The sequence below is a fragment of the Cherax quadricarinatus genome, chromosome 50 (genome assembly GCF_038502225.1).
Source record: "Cherax quadricarinatus isolate ZL_2023a chromosome 50, ASM3850222v1, whole genome shotgun sequence".
NCBI lineage: Eukaryota > Metazoa > Arthropoda > Malacostraca > Decapoda > Parastacidae > Cherax > Cherax quadricarinatus.
Window position 1 is genome coordinate 18,383,773 of NC_091341.1, and position 20,336 is coordinate 18,404,108.

Here is a 20,336-nt window from a genome sequence, read left to right on the forward strand (position 1 = left end):
CGTCAGAAAGTGTATCTGACGAAAAGATTCGTTCAGCGATGAGTCCTTACTTTTCGAGAGATAAAGTAGGATTTGACGAATCACATCTGAGATAATTTCTTTCAGAGACACTGGCAGTTATCTCACGTTATTAAGAGAAGATGTACTGCCCATAACTGACGATACCTATTGCAAGATAGATGTATTGTTAGAAGCCTATGGAGGGGCTGTTATAAAAGTGCCTCTGCACAAAGTTTATATTGAAACAAGCTATTATACTGGTTATATTTCAGTGGGTATATCCAGTGGTGTATTTCCCATCAGGTCAGTGGACTTGTTGATAGGGAACGATATCCTTCATGCTGGTATATGTAAAGAACCACTTGTGATTGATAATAACACTGATGATAATTATGCCATTGAAGCTTGTAGAGAGAAACCTATTTTATTTCCTCTCAGCGCAATTACTAGAGCTATGTCAAAGATTCAACAACCATCCTTACCATCACTACCATCCTTCCTCACCCCCACCACTACCATCCTTCCTTACCTCCACTACCATCCTTCCTTACCACCACTACCATCCTTCCTTACCCCCACCACTACCATCCTTCCTTACCACCACTACCATCCTTCCTTACCCCCACCACTACCATCCTTCCTTACCTCCACTACCATCCTTCCTTACCACCACTACCATCCTTCCTTACCCCCACCACTACCATCCTTCCTTACCACCACTACCATCCTTCCTTACCCCCACCACTACCATCCTTCCTTACCACCACTACCATCCTTCCTCACCCCCACCACTACCATCCTTCCTTACCTCCACTACCATCCTTCCTTACCACCACTACCATCCTTCCTTACCCCCACCACTACCATCCTTCCTTACCCCCACTACCATCCTTCCTCACCCCCACTACCATCCTTCCTTACCACCACTACCATCCTTCCTTACCACCACTACCATCCTTCCTTACCCCCACCACTACCATCCTTCCTTACCACCACTACCATCCTTCCTTACCCCCACCACTACCATCCTTCCTTACCACCACTACCATCCTTCCTTACCCCCACTACCATCCTTCCTTACCCCCACTACCATCCTTCCTTACCCCCACTACCATCCTTCCTTACCACCACTACCATCCTTCCTTACCCCCACCACTACCATCCTTCCTTACCACCACTACCATCCTTCCTTACCCCCACCACTACCATCCTTCCTTACCACCACTACCATCCTTCCTTACCCCCACCACTACCATCCTTCCTTACCACCACTACCATCCTTCCTTACCCCCACTACCATCCTTCCTTACCCCCACTACCATCCTTCCTTACCCCCACTACCATCCTTCCTTACCACCACTACCATCCTTCCTTACCCCCACCACTACCATCCTTCCTTACCACCACTACCATCCTTCCTTACCCCCACTACCATCCTTCCTCACCCCCACTACCATCCTTCCTTACCACCACTACCATCCTTCCTTACCACCACTACCATCCTTCCTTACCCCCACCACTACCATCCTTCCTTACCACCACTACCATCCTTCATTACCCCCACCACTACCATCCTTCCTTACCACCACTACCATCCTTCCTTACCCCCACTACCATCCTTCCTTACCCCCACTACCATCCTTCCTTACCCCCACTACCATCCTTCCTTACCACCACTACCATCCTTCCTTACCCCCACCACTACCATCCTTCCTTACCACCACTACCATCCTTCCTTACCCCCACCACTACCATCCTTCCTTACCACCACTACCATCCTTCCTTACCCCCACTACCATCCTTCCTTACCCCCACTACCATCCTTCCTTACCCCCACTACCATCCTTCCTTACCACCACTACCATCCTTCCTTACCCCCACTACCATCCTTCCTTACCCCCACTACCATCCTTCCTTACCCCCACTACCATCCTTCCTTACCCCCACCACTACCATCCTTCCTTACCACCACTACCATCCTTCCTTACCACCACTACCATCCTTCCTTACCACCACTACCATCCTTCCTTACCCCCACTACCATCCTTCCTTACCACCACTACCATCCTTCCTTACCACCACTACCATCCTTCCTTACCACCACTACCATCCTTCCTTACCACCACTACCATCCTTCCTTACCACCACTACCATCCTTCCTTACCCCCACTACCATCCTTCCTTACCACCACTACCATCCTTCCTTACCACCACTACCATCCTTCCTTACCCCCACTACCATCCTTCCTTACCACCACTACCATCCTTCCTTACCACCACTACCATCCTTCCTTACCACCACTACCATCCTTCCTTACCCCCACTACCATCCTTCCTTACCACCACTACCATCCTTCCTTACCACCACTACCATCCTTCCTTACCACCACTACCATCCTTCCTTACCCCCACTACCATCCTTCCTTACCCCCACCACTACCATCCTTCCTTACCACCACTACCATCCTTCCTTACCCCACCACTACCATCCTTCCTTACCACCACTACCATCCTTCCTTACCACCACTACCATCCTTCCTTACCCCCACTACCATCCTTCCTTACCCCCACCACTACCATCCTTCCTTACCCCCACTACCATCCTTCCTTACCCCCACCACTACCCTCCTTCCTTACCACCACTACCATCCTTCCTTACCCCCACTACCATCCTTCCTTACCCCCACCACTACCATCCTTCCTTACCCCCACTACCATCCTTCCTTACCCCCACCACTACCATCCTTCCTTACCACCACTACCATCCTTCCTTACCCCCACTACCATCCTTCCTTACCCCCACCACTACCATCCTTCCTTACCACCACTACCATCCTTCCTTACCACCACTACCATCCTTCCTTACCACCACTACCATCCTTCCTTACCCCCACCACTACCATCCTTCCTTACCACCACTACCATCCTTCCTTACCCCCACCACTACCATCCTTCCTTACCCCCACTACCATCCTTCCTTACCACCACTACCATCCTTCCTTACCACCACTACCATCCTTCCTTACCACCACTACCATCCTTCCTTACCACCACTACCATCCTTCCTTACCACCACTACCATCCTTCCTTACCCCCACCACTACCATCCTTCCTTACCCCCACTACCATCCTTCCTTACCCCCACCACTACCATCCTTCCTTACCACCACTACCATCCTTCCTTACCCCCACCACTACCATCCTTCCTTACCCCCACTACCATCCTTCCATACGCCCACTACCATCCTTCCTTACCCCCACTACCATCCTTCCTTACCACCACTACCATCCTTCCTTACCCCCACCACTACCATCCTTCCTTACCACCACTACCATCCTTCCTTACCACCACTACCATCCTTACCCCCACCACTACCATCCTTCCTTACCACCACTACCATCCTTCCTTACCACCACTACCATCCTTCCTTACCACCACTACCATCCTTCCTTACCACCACTACCATCCTTCCTTACCACCAGTACCATCCTTCCTTACCACCACTACCATCCTTCCTTACCACCACTACCATCCTTCCTTACCACCACTACCATCCTTCCTTACCACCACTACCATCCTTCCTTACCCCCACCACTACCATCCTTCCTTACCACCACTACCATCCTTCCTTACCACCACTACCATCCTTCCTTACCACCACTACCATCCTTCCTTACCCCCACCACTACCATCCTTCCTTACCACAACTACCATCCTTCCTTACCACCACTACCATCCTTCCTTACCCCCACCACTACCATCCTTCCTTACCACCACTACCGTCCTTCCTTACCCCCACTACCATCCTTCCTTACCCCCACTACCATCCTTCCTTACCACCACTACCATCCTTCCTTACCCCCACCACTACCATCCTTCCTTACCACAACTACCATCCTTCCTTACCACAACTACCATCCTTCCTTACCACAACTACCATCCTTCCTTACCACAACTACCATCCTTCCTTACCACCACTACCATCCTTCCTTACCACCACTACCATCCTTCCACACCCCCACCACTACCATCCTTCCTTACCACCACTACCATCCTTCCTTACCACCACTACCATCCTTCCTTACCACCACTACCATCCTTCCTTACCCCCACCACTACCATCCTTCCTTACCACCACTACCATCCTTCCTTACCACCACTACCATCCTTCCTTACCACCACTACCATCCTTCCACACCCCCACCACTACCATCCTTCCTTACCACCACTACCATCCTTCCTTACCACCACTACCATCCTTCCTTACCACCACTACCATCCTTCTTCACCCCCACAACTACCATCCTTCCTTACCACCACTACCATCCTTCCTCACCCCCACCACTACCATCCTTCCTTACCACCACTACCATCCTTCCTTACCCCCACCACTACCATCCTTCCTTACCACCACTACCATCCTTCCTTACCCCCACCACTACCATCCTTCCTTACCACAACTACCATCCTTCTTCACCCCCACAACTACCATCCTTCCTTACCACCACTACCATCCTTCCTTACCCCCACCACTACCATCCTTCCTTACCCCCACCACTACCATCCTTCCTTACCACCACTACCATCCTTCCTTACCACCACTACCATCCTTCCTCACCCCCACAACTACCATCCTTCCTTACCACCACTACCATCCTTCCTTACCACCACTACCATCCTTCCTCACCCCCACAACTACCATCCTTCCTTACCACCACTACCATCCTTCCTTACCACCACTACCATCCTTCCTTACCACCACTACCATCCTTCTTCACCCCCACAACTACCATCCTTCCTTACCACCACTACCATCCTTCCTCACCCCCACAACTACCATCCTTCCTTACCACAACTACCATCCTTCCTTACCACCACTACCATCCTTCCTCACCCCCACAACTACCATCCTTCCTTACCACAACTACCATCCTTCCTTACCACCACTACCATCCTTCCTTACCACCACTACCATCCTTCCTTACCACCACTACCATCCTTCCTTACCACCACTACCATCCTTCCTTACCACCACTACCATCCTTCCTTACCACCACTACCATCCTTCCTTACCACCACTACCATCCTTCCTTACCACCACTACCATCCTTCCTTACCACCACTACCATCCTTCCTTACCACCACTACCATCCTTCTTCACCCCCACAACTACCATCCTTCCTTACCACCACTACCATCCTTCCTCACCCCCACAACTACCATCCTTCCTTACCACCACTACCATCCTTCCTCACCCCCACAACTACCATCCTTCCTTACCACCACTACCATCCTTCCTCACCCCCACAACTACCATCCTTCCTTACCACCACTACCATCCTTCCTCACCCCCACAACTACCATCCTTCCTTACCACCACTACCATCCTTCCTTACCACCACTACCATCCTTCCTTACCACCACTACCATCCTTCCTTACCACCACTACCATCCTTCCTTACCACCACTACCATCCTTCCTCACCCCCACAACTACCATCCTTCCTTACCACCACTACCATCCTTCCTCACCCCCACAACTACCATCCTTCCTTACCACCACTACCATCCTTCCTTACCACCACTACCATCCTTCCTTACCACCACTACCATCCTTCCTTACCACCACTACCATCCTTCCTTACCACCACTACCATCCTTCCTCACCCCCACAACTACCATCCTTCCTTACCACCACTACCATCCTTCCTTACCACCACTACCATCCTTCCTTACCACCACTACCATCCTTCCTTACCACCACTACCATCCTTCCTTACCACCACTACCATCCTTCCTTACCACCACTACCATCCTTCCTTACCACCACTACCATCCTTCCTTACCACCACTACCATCCTTCCTTACCACCACTACCATCCTTCCTAACCCCCACAACTACCATCCTTCCTTACCACCACTACCATCCTTCCTTACCACCACTACCATCCTTCCTCACCACCACTACCATCCTTCCTCACCCCCACAACTACCATCCTTCCTTACCACCACTACCATCCTTCCTTACCACCACTACCATCCTTCCTCACCACCACTACCATCCTTCCTAACCCCCACAACTACCATCCTTCCTTACCACCACTACCATCCTTCCTTACCACCACTACCATCCTTCCTTACCACCACTACCATCCTTCCTTACCCCCACAACTACCATCCTTCCTTACCACCACTACCATCCTTCCTCACCCCCACAACTACCATCCTTCCTTACCACCACTACCATCCTTCCTCACCCGCACAACTACCATCCTTCCTTACCACCACTACCATCCTTCCTTACCACCACTACCATCCTTCCTTACCACCACTACCATCCTTCCTCACCCCCACAACTACCATCCTTCCTTACCACCACTACCATCCTTCCTCACCCCCACAACTACCATCCTTCCTTACCACCACTACCATCCTTCCTCACCCCCACAACTACCATCCTTCCTTACCACCACTACCATCCTTCCTTACCACAACTACCATCCTTCCTTACCACCACTACCATCCTTCCTTACCACCACTACCATCCTTCCTCACCCCCACAACTACCATCCTTCCTTACCACCACTACCATCCTTCCTTACCACCACTACCATCCTTCCTTACCACCACTACCATCCTTCCTTACCACCACTACCATCCTTCCTCACCCCCACAACTACCATCCTTCCTTACCACCACTACCATCCTTTACCACCACTACCATCCTTCCTTACCACCACTACCATCCTTCCTTACCACCACTACCATCCTTCCTTACCACCACTACCATCCTTCCTTACCACCACTACCATCCTTCCTTACCACCACTACCATCCTTCCTTACCACCACTACCATCCTTCCTTACCACCACTACCATCCTTCCTTACCACCACTACCATCCTTCCTTACCACCACTACCATCCTTCCTTACCACCACTACCATCCTTCCTTACCACCACTACCATCCTTCCTTACCACCACTACCATCCTTCCTTACCACCACTACCATCCTTCCTTACCACCACTACCATCCTTCCTTACCACAACTACCATCCTTCCTTACCACCACTACCATCCTTCCTTACCACCACTACCATCCTTCCTCACCCCCACAACTACCATCCTTCCTTACCACCACTACCATCCTTCCTTACCACCACTACCATCCTTCCTCACCACCACTACCATCCTTCCTCACTCCCACAACTACCATCCTTCTTTACCACCACTACCATCCTTCCTTACCACCACTACCATCCTTCCTTACCACCACTACCATCCTTCCTTACCACCACTACCATCCTTCCTTACCACCACTACCATCCTTCCTTACCACCACTACCATCCTTCCTTACCACCACTACCATCCTTCCTTACCACCACTACCATCCTTCCTTACCACCACTACCATCCTTCCTTACCACCACTACCATCCTTCCTTACCACCACTACCATCCTTCCTTACCACCACTACCATCCTTCCTTACCACCACTACCATCCTTCCTTACCACCACTACCATCCTTCCTTACCACCACTACCATCCTTCCTTACCACCACTACCATCCTTCCTTACCACCACTACCATCCTTCCTTACCACCACTACCATCCTTCCTTACCACCACTACCATCCTTCCTCACCACCACTACCATCCTTCCTCACTCCCACAACTACCATCCTTCCTTACCACCACTACCATCCTTCCTTACCACCACTACCATCCTTCTCCACCCCCACAACTACCATCCTTCCTTACCACCACTACCATCCTTCCTTACCACCACTACCATCCTTCTTCACCCCCACAACTACCATCCTTCCTTACCACCACTACCATCCTTCCTTACCACCACTACCATCCTTCTTCACCCCCACAACTACCATCCTTCCTTACCACCACTACCATCCTTCCTTACCACCACTACCATCCTTCCTCACCCCCACAACTACTATCCTTCCTTACCACCACTACCATCCTTCCTTACCACCACTACCATCCTTCCTTACCACCACTACCATCCTTCCTTACCACCACTACCATCCTTCCTTACCACCACTACCATCCTTCTTCACCCCCACAACTACCATCCTTCCTTACCACCACTACCATCCTTCCTTACCACCACTACCATCCTTCCTCACCCCCACAACTACCATCCTTCCTTACCACCACTACCATCCTTCCTTACCACCACTACCATCCTTCCTTACCACCACTACCATCCTTCCTTACCACCACTACCATCCTTCCTTACCACCACTACCATCCTTCCTTACCACCACTACCATCCTTCCTTACCACCACTACCATCCTTCTTCACCCCCACAACTACCATCCTTCCTTACCACCACTACCATCCTTCCTCACCCCCACAACTACCATCCTTCCTTACCACCACTACCATCCTTCCTTACCACAACTACCATCCTTCCTTACCACCACTACCATCCTTCCTCACCCCCACAACTACCATCCTTCCTTACCACCACTACCATCCTTCTTCACCCCCACAACTACCATCCTTCCTTACCACCACTACCGTCCTTCCTTACCACCACTACCATCCTTCCTTACCACCACTACCATCCTTCCTTACCACCACTACCATCCTTCCTCACCACCACTACCATCCTTCCTCACTCCCACAACTACCATCCTTCCTTACCACCACTACCATCCTTCCTTACCACCACTACCATCCTTCCTCACCCCCACAGCTACCATCCTTCCTTACCACCACTACCATCCTTCCTTACCACCACTACCATCCTTCCTCACCCCCACCACTACCATCCTTCCTTACCACCACTACCATCCTTCCTTACCACCACTACCATCCTTCCTTACCACCACTACCATCCTTCCTTACCACCACTACCATCCTTCCTTACCACCACTACCATCCTTCCTTACCACCACTACCATCCTTCCTTACCACCACTACCACCCTTTCTCAGTAGCACCACGAACCACCACTACTACCCTTCTTCACTAGCACCTTTCCTTACCACCACTCCCTCTCCACCACCACCGACGTCACTAACGAGGGTGTTAGTCATATGACAACCCAACGACCTTAGAGACCTTGTCCTGGTTGACCACTCCACCGTGATAAGATAAGAACCATTAACTCCTGGCCATCTAGTTTTCTACCAGGTGTCTTTGACACAGGCTAGGCAGCGGCTAGACAGGCTAGGCGGGTCCAGACCTGGAAATCCCCAAGGCGGTGTCGTCCAATTCACCAGTAATGTGTTGATCCAACCAGCGGTATCCCCAGCTCCCAGCACCCAGCCTTAGTCTAAACAGTGACCCAGCAAGTATGTTTATTTAAGCACAGGTGCACATTAGTACAATTATAGTATATAGTAACATATGTAAATTACCCAGGATAACCCCCAAAATACATCAAAGTGACTTATTTCCACTGGGTCAGTGTAGTGTGTTCTTCAAAGTTCAGGAAACTGTTGCAAATATTCCATAGAGGAGGATATCCAGCCTTAACAATGATAACAAACAAGTACCATAACATCGACCACAACATCAACCACAACATCAACTACAACATCAACAACCATATCAACACCAACTACCACATCAACAACACCCGCAACAACTACATCTACCACAGCAATATAACAACCACAACATCAACAACAACCACATCAACAACTACCACAACACCAGTAACAACACCCACAACAACATCAACAACCACAGCATCAATAACCACAGCAACATCAACAACAAGCACAGCATCAACAACCACAGCATCAATAACCACAGCAACATCAACAATCACATCAACAACTACCACAACACCAGTAACAACACCCACAACAACAACAACCACAGCATCAACAACCACAGCATCAATAACCACAGCAACATCAACAACAACCACAGCATCAACAACCACAGCATCAATAACCACAGCAACATCAACAACAACCACATCAACAACTACCACAACACCAGTAACAACACCCACAACAACAACAACCACAGCATGAACAACCACAGCATCAATAACCACAGCAACATCAACAACAACCACAGCATCAACAACCACAGCATCAATAACCACAGCAACATCAACAACAACCACATCAACAACTACCACAACACCAGTAACAACACCCACAACAACAACAACCACAGCATGAACAACCACAGCATCAATAACCACAGCAACATCAACAACAACCACAGCATCAACAACCACAGCATCAATAACCACAGCAACATCAACAACTACCACAACACCAGTAACAACACCCACAACAACAACAACCACAGCATCAACAACCACAGCATCAATAACCACAGCAACATCAACAACAACCACACCATCAACAACCACAGGATCAAATCGCATTAGCGAGGCGCCACAAGTGTTGACCAGACCTTCTCTTAACCATTTAAACCCCCTCCTCCCCCTTCCCTCTCTTGCCTCAACATCCTCCTTCTACACTCCTCCTTCCTTCCCCTCACTCACTTCATTCCCTCCCTTACCCTCTTATTTCCTTCCATCTGTGGGATAGGCCATCCAGAAAAATGGCAGTTCCCAAGTAATATTAACACCAACTCTGTTGGTCTACTACTACTGCTACTATTACTACCATACTATTATTACATTATTATAATAATATCATTACTACTAGTAGTACTACTACTACTACTACTAGGTTGCTTTGCATCTCTGTTCTTCACTGAAGGAGTTAGGTGAGGAAACAGATAACTTCCATACACGGTTACAAGAGTAGGTGTGACAAGGCCTCATAACCAGAGACCAATAATGCCGGTCTATGGCAGTTATAGAGGAAGATGCCATGATCTAGGGTTCGAACCCCAGATCATTTTTGGAGCCTTCACAAACATCCTCGTTATGCTTCAAAAGATTGTTGTTGTTGTATTCTCTTTGTTGTTGTTGTATTCTCTTTGTTATTGTTGTATTCTCTTTGTATAGTTCACTCATGCACAGACTTGCACATTTCTGGCAAGAAAGCTCTTGAATGAATAATGGTTAATATGTTTCCTTTTTTCTTTTGTTAGGGAGACAGAAGGTTCAATATCCTGCGCTTAGTACTCTCCTCTCAGCACCACCTCGTCTCACCTCAGCAGGCAGGTCAAGTCAGGGCAGTCACGTAGCTCAGGTCGAGTCAGGTCAGTTCAGTGGAGTCAGTTCAGGCGAGGCAGGATGAATCCCAGGAATTATTCACCTCAGACCGGAGATGACTGACTTCTCCGCGGAGATGTGCAAGGGGAGGCAAGTGTTCCAACTCTCTCTCTCTCTCTCTCTCTCTCTCTCTTTCTTTCTCTCTCTCTCCCTCTCCAATCTCCCCTCTCTTTACACAAGGGTTTTACAAGGTTAGGGTTGCTATCTGTATTTACAACTAAGCTGTTACCTACATCAGCTCATTTGAAAGCCTTTTTTTTTGTTATGAGACATAAATAGGGAATAGGATGAAGCTGGAGCCATCTGTGGGTCAGTGATTTCATTCGGTCAACTGCCTTTAAGTCATCGATGATATTAGGCTGCTCGAACATGATCCAGATTCGAGTTGTCTTAGGAATAAATGATCTCAGATGAAGTGATGTTCTGAAGAAGGATATATCTAGAGTGTAGTTGCTGTTTGCTGCCCGTCTTGTGTGTAGAAGCTGACTTCTCGCTGTCCTCAGAGTGGAGCTATCTGTAGTACTTTGACAACATTGGCCTTGTGCATTACAGTAAGGCTGCCCACATCCCTCCGGTGTTGAAGACTGTTGAAATGTTAGATCTATCCAGGCTGGGTCCAGGCAAGAGATCAGTCGTCTTGCTCTATACTCTATTTTACCAAGAAGTTTTAGATGAGATGGGGGGAGGGGTAATCCAAAAAAGTGGAGCTTACTTAAGGTGTGAGCATACTTGTGCCTCGTACAGTATCGTGTAACCTCTACTAATAAGTAGATGCAAGATATGTCCAAGTGCTGTAAGCTTCCTGGCCGCTTTGTTTGCAAGATTTACAACGTGGTTCTTCATAGTCATTTTGGAATCAATTTTCATTCCTAGGATATCGACCTAATTCCCAGGATTCTAATACTCCCATTCATTCTTACCATTGCTCCTGCATTACCAACATGGTGCCTAGAGACCATTTGTGTTTTCTCAGGAGCAAATGTGACCTGCTATCGTTTCCTCCAGGCTGATACAGCTCTAGGCTGGTGACTGATGTAACTGAGATCAGTTGGCATTTCCTCTCTTGGATAAGTAATGTCGAGAGTACAGTCGTATGCATATGCATGGGATTATGGGATGAGATGAAGATCATTGAAGTAGACATTCCTTAACAATGGCCCAGCACACTTCCATGAGGAACACTTGCATCAATAGTGTCTTGTTGACTGTCTTATGAAGAACTACGCTTAGAGGTAATCACTAAGGAGGCATAGTATAGAGCCAGCGACTTCCAGTGCTTGCAGTTTTGCCAAGAGTCCCTGGTGCCATACTGGGTCAAAAACACCAGTAATGTCCAACGTTACTGCACAGATGACTTTGAGTTCATCCAGTGACTGGTGCCACTTAGTGGAGAGGTTTAACAGCAGATCACCAGCACGGTGACCTTTTTCTGAAGAAATATTGCCGGTCACAGAATGGTAGTCTCTCTCTCTCTTCCTCTACTTAAAGCATACCTCTTTATTAGAAGATCAAAGTTGCTATAGATTTTGTTGATTATATATATATATATATATATATATATATATATATATATATATATATATATATATATATATATATATATATTTAACAAACCGGCCGTATCCCACCAAGGCAGGGTGGTCCAAAAAGAAAAACGAAAGTTTCTCTTTTTAAATTTAGTAATTCATACAGGAGAAGGGGTTACTAGCCCCTTGCTCACAGCATTTTAGTCGCCTCTTACAACACGCATAGCTTACGGAGGAAGAATTCTGTTCCACTTCCCTGTGGAGAATATATATATATATATATATATATATATATATATATATATATATATATATATATATATATATATATATATATATATATATAGAGTTTATTAGTCAAGAAACAGAGCCAATGCTTCCTGACACGGGTCTTAGTCATATAATGACCCACTAACTGCAGTTTGTGGTCATATCATCACAACGTGACCCAGGAGGAGGAGGAAGTCTGGTGTGTTACAGATATTGGAAACTTTAAAACAATTATATCAGAGAGTGAACACAAGACAGCACCAATAGCCTGATTGACCAGGCGGTCAAGATGAAAGTCTGGCCTCAGGCAAGGCTGCCAGGCTAGGAAAACCCTCGACACACACCACAGGTATATCGCAGGTAAGACCAAACTTGTCATAACTCTGTCTCTAATAAAAATGTGATTATGGTTGTGTAATCTGCACTGATTCGTTGATGGTGCCCCGCCTCTTGACACAGTGAAGAGACGGGGCCAGGAGCTATGAATCGAACCCTGCAACCACACTTAAGTGAGTACACACACTAAACAGGACAAGTGTCTCGTGACAAGTGCCTTGGACAACTAGTACAAGTGCACGCGCGCGCGAGTGTACGTGCACATATACGCGCTAACAAGCACATGTACACGAATACAAGGACACGGACACAAATAACTCACACTCACACGCACTCAGGCACACATAAAGACTATGACTATAAGACCAAAACAATAATATACACGCACGTATACATACAGTCATACACATACATCATTCTTACATACACAGATGGAGAGCACCCAATACATGGTAAAGATATATACATAAAAATACACACTATCCAAGGTACTGGTTGTTTTCAACCATACCAGAGGTGCTATGGTGGAGAGAGAGAGAGAGAGAGAGAGAGAGAGAGAGAGAGAGAGAGAGAGAGAGAGAGAGAGAGAGAGAGAGAGAGAGAGAGAGAGAGAGAGAGAGAGAGAGAGAGAATGTCTTTTCATTACTGTTATGTACTATCGTTATTTTCATGGTGCCCCACATGGCCGAGAAAACGACTATTATAGCACAAGACGGGCAGCTATCATCAGTCTGGCCCTAGTTACACCCTCCTGAAGGACATCACTTATCAAGTTAACCGAGTGAGAGTTGTGGCTCACAGACGAATCGTCCACCTTCACTCTGTGTGTGTGTTGTATAACAATATACATTACATATAGTAACACATTATCCAAACAGTGAAAATGTTAGGCTTGGTAAGGTTTGTCAGGAAACAGGACACTGGCCTTAGTCATATCAGGACCCGCAGCTGGAGCTTTTGGTCATCTAACCGAGGCCTTCCGCTGGCTTACGCCCTCTACCCCTTTAAAAAATATGGTTATATTGGATAGTGAAGATGTCTGAACCGGAGGGAAGGTGGTTAAATATATCTCGAGATTTCTCACAGTATTTAAAGTCAGTGAAAACTTAAGAAAATCCTGGCAGTTTCCGTAGACGTAAAAGCCTTGAATCATCATTAATCACTATTTCTAACGCAACTAAACAGGATAAAGACAACTTCATCGTCTCAGAAGTTTTAGCAAGAATTCTCAAAACAAACCCCGCCATCACATAGCTACCACTACTACTATTACTAGTACCACAAGTACTACAACTACTACTACCACCACATGTACTACTACTACTACTACTACCTACCTCACTCTGTACCTATATATACCCTCTGTCCTGTATTGGTCGTAACAGCTTGACAAAGCTCCTGGAGAGCGAAACTTGGCCACAAAAAATGTCGCATTAGCTTCATTTGTGTCCTTTTTACCCAGCAGAAAAAATGGCAAAATGTTTTTCACAGGCCTGGTCTAGGACCGGGCCGGGAAGGGGGGCGCTGATCCCCCGGAAGCCACTCCAGGTAAACTTAACGATATAAAAAAATGCAATATACATCAACAGTGTGGCGTTCAGTCCATGATAACATCCACATAAGTTAGGAAAACTCCATAAATATGCTAAAACAACTGTTCTGAGTTAAGAAGTATAAATTACCAAGAAAGATAAAAAAAGGGAATAAAAATATCACGAAAGAAAGGATCAGATAAAGAGTTCGTATGAGCGCCACCAGGAACACCCAAGACACTACATTTGTAAACTGGAAAAAAGTGACGCCTGAAGATTTCATTCACATGGACTGGGCCCAAGCACTGTAATATATAAATGATACAAACATTGCAAATCTTAGAAAATAGTGATTATCCAGTTAACAGTGAAGAAGGGACACCATGAGTACACCTCTACTTGTGTGACAATGTCTTCGTCTGCTGCACGTCCCTCATCTGACGCCACTATATAAGCGCCAATCTTGCTGCCTGTGGTTCAGACTCCTCAAGACTATGGTGCTCTTCACCAACTCCAAGGCTGAGGGACCGATTACCTCATATTTTGTACATAGTTCTACATTCTTCAAATTATGTCCTTGTATTGATAAAGCTACTGGATGGAGGAACGTCTACAAATAAAGATTCCCAGGTGTTGCACTTGTGTCTAATTCTTCATCTTGTTACTGCCGGGTAGCATGACTGAACCCAAGATTTGACTCGTCTCTCAGTCACTGCTGCTTAACTTAAAAGATTAGACTCACCTCAGAATGACACATCTGAGTGGCGTCTGATATCCAACAATAATTTGATTCACCTCTGAGAGGTCTCTCATACACCAGAATGGCCTTTCTTGCCTCTGAGTGGTCTCTGATAAACCAGAATGGCCTCGCTCACCTCTGAGTGGCCTCACCTGATATACCAGAATAAATTGTGGTCCACTACCTTAAATTATATCGACTGGAAAATAAGCAGTTGAGAGATTCCAAGAAATAGTCCAGCCGTGGCAGCTCACTGACTTACACGACTAACTTGAGCTGCCTTCAACCGTCAACTAGTGAGTCAGGTCCACCCTCGTTCACGTCCTGAGAAGAGTGGTGGCGCTATCAACCCCTCAGTCAGGTCTTTGGTAGAGTGGTGGCATCATCAGTCAGTCAGGTCGCTAGTAGAGTAGTGGTACCATCAACCAGTCAGGTCCTTGGTAGAGTAGTGGTACCGTCAACCAATCACTGAGGTCCTTGGTAGAGTAGTGGCACCATCAACCAGTCGGTCAGGCCCTTGGCAGAGTAGTGGTACCATCAACCAATCAGTCAGGTCCTTGGTAGAGTAATGGCACCATCAACCAGCCAGTCAGGTCCTTGATAGAGTAGTGGCATCATCAACCAGTTAGTCAGGTCCTTGGTAAATTGGTGGCAATTAAGGAATAATTACTTGTATCATCTCAAACCATATCAACTCATCTCACAAAGTCATCAAGCTGAGTCATTTCAAAAAGTCACTTCAAGAGGAATCTCCTCATTTCTTTCCCCTTCCCCTCTGGAAAAGCCCACTCGGATAGGCTTACACCTGCTGCCCTTATTCACCTAGCAGTATATAGGTACGTAGGTGTTAGTAGACTGCTGTTGGTGGCATGCTGCAGGAGGGGTAGCATACCTTAGATAGGATGGGGATTTGAAATGAGCTGAGGTAGGATAATAGCTTTTAGTGTAAATCAGATGAGGTAAGATAACATCTAGGAGTGTAAATGAAATGAGCTAAGAAAACAGTAAATTACACGAAATGGGATAACATGTCTTAGCTTGTAAATGGGATGAGGTGCGATAACAGCTCGTAGAATGCAACTGATTTAAGATAACAAGTTTTTGCATGTAAATGGGATGAGTTACGATAACTGCTCGTAGTCAGCTCATATTCAACCATGTCGAGATATCTAACAAGAAGCGCCATTAACGAGTATCAAATATATTGGCATGATTTATAAATTGGTTTTCTTATATTACAAATAATATACTTTTTACAAGTTAACAACCCTCATGACGTATTGTTGAAGTGTACCACCAAGGAACATTCATCAGAAATCAGTAGGTGAATTATTATTATTATTACTACTGCTGCAGTATTATTATTATTATTATTATTATTATTAGTACTACCACTACTACTACATTATTACTAGTAGTAGCAGCAATAGTAGTAGTAGTAGTTTTATTATTATGATTATTATTATCAATAATGTGAGATGGCAGGGCGTGTGAGTTATTAATCACACATGACTGGTGGAGAGAGGGAGACACACACAGCCTAACTGTACTCACCTAGCTAGCTAAATACGCGGTGCTGAAGAGTAAATAAAGTCAATTCCGTCAATCTCGGGTGCGAATAAATAAACAGGACGCGGGAAAAGTCAGTCAGCTGCGACTGTTTCCCGGGAAAATTGCACTCCCTGGATTTCCCGCCAAAAATAGCCCGGGAATTGGGTGCTCCACTCGAGCGCCAATTTTAAATATTAAATTCGTTTAAAAAACGTTTTATATCGAATTTTTTTTTACACGGTAAATTTATGAATATTTAATATTAAACTTATTTCCATAGATACGTTTGCGCCTGAGGATTTAATTGTGAATTATAGTACACACACACACACACACACACCTAGTCAAGCACGTCAAGAAATTAGAGAAAATGCAAAGGCTTGCAACAAGACTAGTCCCAAAGCTAAGGGGATTGTCCTACGAAGAAAGGTTAAGGGAAATCAGCCTGACGGGCGACACTGGAGGACAGGAAGGTTAGGGGAGACATGATAACGACATATAAAATACTGCGAAGAATTGACAGGGTGGATAAAGTCAGGATGTTCCAGAGATGGGACACAGAAACAAGGGGTCACAATTGGAAGTTGAAGACTCCTATGAGTCAAAGGGATGTTAGGAAGTATTTCTTCAGTCATAGAGTTGTCAGGAAGTGAAATAACCTAGAAAGTGACGTAGTGGAGGCAGGAACCATACATAGTTTTAAGATGAGGTTTGATAAAGCTCATGGAGCAGGGAGAGGACCTAGTAGCGATCAGTGAAGAGTATTTTATGTTACTGTTACCACGATCCTCGATCCCCGTGCCGGGGATCGAATCCCCGGATACTCAGTGTGTGAGTAGAGTGCGCTACCAACTGAGCCACGGTTCTTCGAGGAAAAACAAGAAAGTCTGGCATCAGTCGCTTGTAAACTTGATGTAAACTGTTTAGCCAGCTGAGGCAGTTTGTGTGCACACACACCTGTGTCTGTGTTACCATCACCAGCTACCTACACACCTGTGTCTGTGTTGCCATCACCAGCTACCTACACACCTGTGTGTGTGTTACCATCACCAGCTACCTACACACCTGTGTCTGTGTTACCATCACCAGCTACCTACACACCTGTGTGTGTGTTACCATCACCAGCTACCTACACACCTATGTCTGTGTTACCATCCCCAGCTACCTACACACCTGTGTCTGTGTTACCATCACCAGCTACCTACACACCTATGTCTGTGTTACCATCCCCAGCTACCTACACACCTGTGTCTGTGTTACCATCACCAGCTACCTACACACCTGTGTCTGTGTTACCATCACCAGCTACCTACACACCTGTGTATGTGTTACCCTCACCAGTTACCTACACACCTGTGTCTGTGTTACCATCACCAGCTACCTACACACCTGTGTCTGTTACCATCACCAGCTACCTACACACCTGTGTATGTGTTACCATCACCAGCTACCTACACACTTGTGTCTGTGTTACCATCACCAGCTACCTACACATCTGTATCTGTGTTACCATCCCCAGCTACCTACACACCTGTGTCTGTTACCATCACCAGCTACCTACACACCTGTGTCTGTTACCATCACCAGCTACCTACACACCTGTGTCTGTGTTACCATCACCAGCTACCTACACACCTGTGTCTGTGTTACCATCACCAGCTACCTACACACCTGTGTCTGTGTTACCATCACCAGCTACCTACACACCTGTGTATGTGTTACCATCACCAGTTACCTACACACCTGTGTCTGTGTTACCATCACCAGCTACCTACACACCTGTGTATGTGTTACCATCACCAGTTACCTACACACCTGTGTATGTGTTACCATCACCAGCTAACTACACACCTGTGTCTGTGTTACCATCACCAGCTACCTACACACTTGTGTCTGTGTTACCATCACCAGCTACCTACACACTTGTGTCTGTGTTACCATTCCCAGCTACCTACACACCTGTGTCTGTGTTACCATCCCCAGCTACCTACACACCTGTGTATGTGTTACCATCACCAGCTACCTACACACCTGTGTCTGTGTTACCATCACCAGCTACTTACACACCTGTGTCTGTGTTACCATCACAAGCTACCTACACACCTGTGCCCGTGTTACCATCGCCAGCTACCTACACACCTGTGTCTGTTTTACCATCCCCAGCTACCTACACACCTGTGTCTGTGTTACCATCACCAGCTACCTACACACCTGTGTCTGTGTTACCATCACCAGCTACCTACACACCTGTGTCTGTGTTACCATCACCAGCTACCTACACACCTGTGTCTGTGTTACCATCACCAGCTACCTACACACCTGTGTATGTGTTACCATCACCAGTTACCTACACACCTGTGTCTGTGTTACCATCACCAGCTACCTACACACCTGTGTATGTGTTACCATCACCAGCTACCTACACACCTGTGTCTGTTACCATCACCAGCTACCTACACACTTGTGTCTGTGTTACCATTCCCAGCAACCTACACACCTGTGTTACCATCCCCAGCTACCTACACACCTGTGTTTGTTACCATCACCAGCTACCTACACACTTGTGTCTGTGTTACCATCACCAGCTACCTACATATCTCTGTGGTACCATCACCAGCTACCTACATATCTCTGTGGTACCATCACCAGCTACCTACATATCTCTGTGGTACCATCACCAGCTACCTACATATCTCTGTGTTACCATCACCAGCTACCTACATATCTCTGTGGTACCATCACCAGCTACCTACATATCTCTGTGTTACCATCACCAGCTACCTACATATCTCTGTGGTACCATCACCAGCTACCTACATATCTCTGTGGTACCATCACCAGCTACCTACACATCTCTGTGGTACCATTACCAGCTACCTACACATCTCTGTGGTACCATCACCAGCTACCTACACATCTCTGTGGTACCATCACCAGCTACCTACGCATCTCTGTGGTACCATCACCAGCTACCTACACATCTCTGTGGTACCATCACCAGCTACCTACATATCTCTGTGTTACCATCACCAGCTACCTACATATCTCTGTGTTACCATCACCAGCTACCTACATATCTCTGTGGTACCATCACCAGCTACCTACATATCTCTGTGGTACCATCACCAGCTACCTACATATCTCTGTGGTACCATCACCAGCTACCTACATATCTCTGTGGTACCATCACCAGCTACCTACAT

At 46.8% G+C, this 20,336-nt stretch overlaps 1 protein-coding gene across 3 annotated transcripts in view; it reads right to left on the bottom strand.

Annotated features, from left to right (window-relative positions):
• LOC128695373 (uncharacterized) overlaps window positions 1-20,336 on the bottom strand; it is a 193,561-nt gene that overhangs the window by 50,186 nt on the left and 123,039 nt on the right. The gene's annotated exons all lie outside the window — the stretch shown is intronic.